Raw genomic sequence first — 6,913 nt, 5'->3', positions numbered from 1 at the left:
ATCTACTTTGTGCATGACACAAGTAACTGTATCACAATTCCAGTGGGTCAGAAGTTTACATACACTAAGTTGACTGTGCCTTTAAACAGCTTGGAAAATTCCAGAAAATGATGTCATGGCTTTAGAAGCTTCTGATGGGCTAATTGTCAACATTTCAGTCATTTGGAGGTGTACCTGTGGATTTATTTCAAGGACTACCTTCAAACTCAGTGCCTCTTTGCTTGACATCATGGGGAAGTCAAAAGAAATCAGACAAGACCTCAGAAAAGAATTGTAGACCTCCACAAGTCTGGTTCATCCTTGGGAGCAATTTCCAAACGCCTGAAGGTACGACGTTCATCTGTACAAACAATAGTACGCAAGTATAAACACCATCGTACCACGCAGCCGTCATGCATCTCAGGAAGGAGACACGTTCCGTGTCCTAGAGATTAGCGTATTTTGGTGCGAAATGTGGAAATCAATCCCAGAACAACAGCAAAGAACCTTGTGAAGATGCTGGAGGAAACGGGTACAAAAGTATCTATATCCACAGTAAAACGAGACCTATATCGACATAACCTGAAAGGCCGCTCGGCAAGGAAGAAGCCACTGCTCCAAAACCACCATAAAGCCAGACTACGGTTTGCAACTGCACATGGGGACAAAGATCGTACTGATGAAACAAAAATGGAACTGTTTGGCTATAATGACCATCGTTATGCTTGGAGGAAAAAGGGGGAGGCTTGCAAGCCGAAGAAAACCATCCCAACCGTGAAGCACGGGGGTGGCAGCATCATGTTGTGGGGGTGCTTTGCTGCAGGAGGGACTGGTGCACTTCACAAAATAGATAGCTTCATGAGGAAGGAGAATGATGTGGATTTATTGAAGCATCATCTCAAGACATCAGTCTGGAAGTTAATGGGTCTTCCAAATGGACGATGACCCCAAGCATACATCCAAAGTTGTGGCAAAATGGCTTAAGGACAACAAAGTCAAGGTATTGGAGTGGCCATCACAAAGCCCAGATCTCAATCGCATAGAAAAGTTGTGGGCAGAACTGAAAAAGCGTGTGCGAGCAAGGAGGCCTACAAACCTGACTCCGTTACACCAGCTCTGTCAGGAGGAAAGACCAAAATTCACCTAGTTTAACTTGTTGTGGGAAGCTTGTGGAAGGCTACCTGAAACGTTTGACCCAAGTTAAACAATTTAAAGGCAATGCTACCAAATACTAATTGAGTGTATGTAAACTTCTGACCAACTGGAATTGTGATGAAATAAATAAAAGCTGAAATAAATCATTCTCTCTACTATTATTCTGACATTTCACATTCTTAAATTAAAGTGGTGATCCTAATTGACTTAAGACAGGGACTTTTTACTAGGATTAAATGTCAGGAATTGTAAAAAACTGAGTTTAAATATATTTGGCTAAGGTGTATGTAAATATCCGACTTCAACTGTAAATGTTTAAATGATTTTACATCCTAAAAATGTGAAATAGGCAAACACTTTGATTTTTTGTCAAACAGATGGAAAAGGAGTCTTGGAAGACATCTACCAGAAAAAGTCTTAAAATGTATTAGAAATATATCAAAAGATAATACTATTGAAGTAAAGACCCCTGCCAACTAATGGCAACACATTTTAGCTTAGGATAACTTTTTCTGCCTTCTGTAAGTTTTAAGAAACATTGCCTTTTGCCATGAAATTCCTTTACCAAAAACCCACATATCTTTAAGATATTTAAAACATTTCTCCTTTACTTGTTACTCCTTCCAGAAGTAACAAGTAAAAGTAGAACTATCAATTAGTGATATTGTTTTTACTTTATGAATTAAGGTATTAACTTTTAATTCTGTTACCAAATTGGTAACATAATTTCTGCAATTGAATTGGCTACAATGGGAAATCATAGTATTCACATACCACAGTTGTGTCACCTGCTACTGTCCTCCCTTCCACTGGCATACTTTTATGTTCAGCTTATAACTGTTTTGTTTTGGTCTAGTGGCCAAAGTCACTAGACAGAAATGAATTGTAACCTCTTAACAGCTTTTACTGACACCTACCCATGAGTCCTCTCTTTCCATTTACTGAAACCAGCCTCCTCCTCTACTGAGCATCGGACGTCCATGGACGTAAAAAGTAGTTAAAATTTGGTTCAATCTGCCCTGGCCTTGATTTCATTGCCCACAGATGTTTTTTGGTCCGGACCAGCCTTGGTTTCAACAACCACAAACATCTGGACCGGCCTTCATTTGACCCAAACATAGTGTTTCACAAGTTTGAACAGTACACTACAGTAGAGTATCGTTCAGTACATTACAGCACCGTAGGTGAAGTACAGTAAAGTATACAGCACCAGTCAACGGTTTGGACACACCTACTCTTTCCAGGGTCTACATTGTAAAATAATAGTGAAGACATCAAAACTATGAAATAACACATGGAATCATGTAGTAACCAGTTGTTAAACAAATCTAAATATATTATATTTGAGATTCTTTAAAGTAGCCACCCTTTGCTTTGCACACTCTTGGCATTCTCTCAACCAGCTTCATGAGGTAGTCACCTGGAATGCATTTCAATTAGAAGGTGTGCCTTGTTCATTTGTGGAATTTCTTTCCTTAATGCGTTTGAGCCAATGAGTTGTGTTGTGACAAGATAACCCTATTTGGTAAAAGACGAAGTCCATATTAGAAGCGACAGTCCGTCATTACTTTACGTCATGAAGTCCAGTCAATCCCGGAAAATGTCAAGAATTTGAAAGTTTCTTCAAGTGCAGTTGCAAAAACCATTAAGCGCTATGATGAAACTGGCTGTCATGAGAACCGCCACAGGAAAGGAAGACACCAGGTTATCTCTGCTGCAGAGGATAAGTTCATTAGAATAACTGCACCTCAGATTGCAGCCCAAATAAATGCTTCACAGAGCTCAATTAACAGACACTTCTAACATCAACTGTTCAGAGTAGACTGCATGAATCAGACATTCATGGTCGGACCACTACTTAAGGACAGTAATGAGACGGTCGGACCACTACTAAAGGACAGTAATGAGAAGAGACTTGCTTGGGCCAAGAAACACGAGCAATGGACATTAGACCAGTGGATATCTGTCCTTTGGCCTGATGAATCCAAATGCGTGATTTTTTTTTTTCAGTGATATGCCATCCCATCTGGTTTTGACTTTGTGGGACTATCATTTGTTTTTCAACAGGACAATGACCCAAAACACACCTCCAGGCTGTGTAAGGTTTATTTGACCAAGGAGAGTGATTGAGTGCTGCATCAGATGACCTGGCTTCCACAATCACACGACCACAACCCAATTGAGATGGTTTGGGATGAGTTGGACCACAGAGTGAAGGAAAAGCAGCCAACAAGTGCTCAGCATCTGTGGGAACTCAAGAGAGGAAAAGCAGAGTGCCAAGAGTGTGTAAAGCTGTCATCAAGTCAAAGGGTTGCTACTTTGAGGAATCTAAAATATTACATGATTCCATAGGTGTTATTTCATAGTTTGATGTCTTCACTATTATAATAAAAATGAAAGAAAAACCCTTGAATGAGTAGGTGTGTCCAAATTTTTCACTGGTACTGTAGTTCAGTACAGTGAAGAAAAGTAGAGTTCAGAACAATACACAGTAAAGCATACAAGTTGAGTACACAAATGACTACTGAACTACACTACCGTTCAAAGGTTTGGGGTCATGTAGAAATGGTCCATTAAAATAACATCAAATTCATCAGAAATACAGTGTAGACATTGTTAATGTTGTAAATTACTATTGTAGCTGGAAACAGCTGATTTTTAATGGATATCTACATAGGTGTACAGAGGCCCATTATCCGCAACAAACACTCGTGTTTCAATGGCAATTTTTAATTTTTAAAGGCTAATTGATCATTAGAAAACCCTTTTGCAATTATGTTAGCACAGCTGAAAACTGTTGTGCTGATTATAGAAGCAATAAAAATGGTCTTGTTTGGTGGCATAGCTCATTAAAATAATAGCCAAGTATGCAAAGAATGATATTGCATATTTCTACCTTTTGGTCTAACTATTTAGGATACATCACCATGAACAGAATTACATCCATAATTTTGCATTTCTGTGTAGTACAGATCAGGGACCCATGATAAAATGCTGTTACATTCTTTCTGCAGACATTGAATCTAGATATTTAAACGTTTTTGAAAATGTGGTCATGTAAAAAACTGAGGGAGATTTTAATGAAATTATGTTACCGAAATTTGCACCTGCAGTTCTTCCAGTAAATGTGTTTTTGTAAAATGTTCAGTGTAAATTGTTGAAAGTTGTCATTGTGCATAGATGTGTATGGTTTGTTAAACTTTGGAAATCAATGGTTTTTGTTTGGCATTGATTTCAAGTGTAAAATCTGACTCAGCGCAATTCAGTTTACCGTGGAATTGCCCCCCTACAAAATGTTTAAAACCTGGTCCTCTTAAAAAAAAAATAAAGGAGAGCCGCACACTCTAGGAGCTCGGATGCAAAAAATATTTATGTCCAACGTTTCGACAGACAAGCTGTCTTCATCTGGGTATAATGACAAACACTGCGGGATGACTCATTTATATAGTGTCAAAAGACACACGTGTCTGTAATCATGGCCGGGTGTAGCCTGATATCATTGGTTAATTCGCATATATTAAAATAGCATAAAAAAACAAATGGGTAGCGTACAATCATAGATACAATTTGGCTACATAAGCCTACAAACATTTACAATAGCAAAATCACAAGAATGGATTCAGATCAAAGTCTATGTTGAGACCGAAAGGAGCAAGGGTCTTTAAATTAAAGATCCAAGCAGCATCTCGTTTTAACAATAAATTGTCGAGGTCACCTCCTGGGAGGGTGACATGTTCAATGCCAATATAACGTAGAGACAAAATCGAGTGGTTTTCTTCCAAAAAAGTGGGCCGCAACTGGTGCTACGATGCTCCGAGATACGTACTTTTAATTCGCGCTTTGTTTTACCCACAAAGACAAATTATAAGATAAATAACTGCTCTAGTGGAGCACGTGATAACATCTTTGATTGGGATCTGTTTCCCTGTTTGGGGGTGTTTGAATGATCTACATTTATAAGTGCCATTGCATTGAGCACAACCATTACACGTAGTTTCCACCCTGTAGTGGCGCAAATACACGTTGTGCAGGGGTATCTTGGGGTGGTAAATCAGAGTTTACCAGTTGATATCTGAGGTTTCTGCTCCGTGAGAATTACGACTAAGGGAAGGTCTGAAAACACATGACCGATACTATATCATCGGATCTTAGAATGTGCCAATGTTTGTGAACGATTCCCGTAATTTGTTCAGAGCACTTTGAATAGCGGGTAGTTAGAACGCAAGAATGCTTAATTTTACGATTTTTACCTTGACATGTCTCGTTTCGAATTTTCTCAATGGCAATATTAATCTGACCATTTTTGTACCCACTCTCCTTGAATTTTCTTTGCGTCTCAGTCATATTTCTATCGAAATCTGATTGTTTTTCACAAATTCTTTTGATTCGACAGAATTGGCTGTAGAGCAAACTGTTTTTCATCCTTAGGTAAATTATGGAAAGATATGTACTTCTGTTTGTTCTTAAGGAGATTAACAACATCTTTTTGAACACGTCTGCAATATGTCTTGAGTGATTGCGATTGGCTGGAGGTATAAAATAACTCTTACTTCTAAAAGGAGTCGGAGTATGTGAGCAACCTACATGTTCAATAGAAATATCACGATTAGGGGAGCTAAACTATTCCCTTAAACGGATGTTTCTAAAAAAACTTAAACATGTCTACCTTAACATCAAAATCGTTGCACTGAGTTGTAGGCACAAAAGATAACTGTTTGAATGTTAAATGACGAGACAGAGTCATTGATGCGAGTAACCAGTCTTGTTCAGTACATGACAACACATCCGGGTATCTCAAGCACCCCGGTAAAACACAAGAGTTGTAGTAATGAACATTTACCAACAGATGGCATCACTGTGCCATCTTACACCCATAACAATAACCCTTTATTAAGCAAGGAGATATGGGCAGGGCGCAATATCTTGCTTGATAAATTAAAAACACTCAGTCCCATGGGTTCTGGGACCGTGTGAACGGTCCCCTTCTTCTTACCCCATCGGGTGCGGCATCTCGTCGGTCTCTTCAATCGTGTTATCCATTTCAATAAAATCCCTTTTCAACTGGTCAACAATTAATGTAATTAAAGCAATAGAGCATTTGTTCAGGATGGCACACCAGCGCTCACATAAATCATCTGTGCCTTGTCCCAATGATGGTTCTTTTTGCCACCTGAGTCCCCGTAGAATAATGCCTTGACGCACATAATCACTAAGAGTGGCTATATGTAGATGCATTCTCATCTGGCGTTTAGATAAATTGAACAGTTCTTTTGAGAGGTCAGAATTACCCCCCGCTCCCTTTGGCTATATTCAAAGTAATCCTGTAATCTTTTGTCTTTAACCAGTGTCAGGAAAATAATTATAATTCGGCATCTTTGTATAGCTTTTTGTCGGTAGGGTGCTGTTTACTGGGTATCAGAATAATCTAGAGGCGAAAGAAATGCACACCTAACCTAACCTCAAATCTGGTTCTGGGCTTGTGTAATAAAGGCCTACCACACTCCAGTACTTGTTTTTTGAAATGATTTAAGACACTCTTTAAAAAGGTCGGGTTTTACATTTTTTTGATATGATGGGGAGGGAATCTGCTGTCTTAGCTTCAGGGGGAAGCTGGTTCCAACATTGGGGTGCCAGGACAGAGAAGTGCTTGGACTGGGCTGAGCGGGAGCTGCCCTCCCGTAGGTGTGAGGGCCAAAAGACCAGAGGTGACAGAATGGAGTGTTCTGGTTGGGGTGTAGAGTTTGAGCATAGCCTGAAGGTAGGGAGGGGCAGTTCGTCT

This window comes from Oncorhynchus tshawytscha, linkage group LG01, assembly GCF_018296145.1.
Source record: "Oncorhynchus tshawytscha isolate Ot180627B linkage group LG01, Otsh_v2.0, whole genome shotgun sequence".
NCBI lineage: Eukaryota > Metazoa > Chordata > Actinopteri > Salmoniformes > Salmonidae > Oncorhynchus > Oncorhynchus tshawytscha.
Note: the sequence above shows the minus strand (reverse complement) of the source record.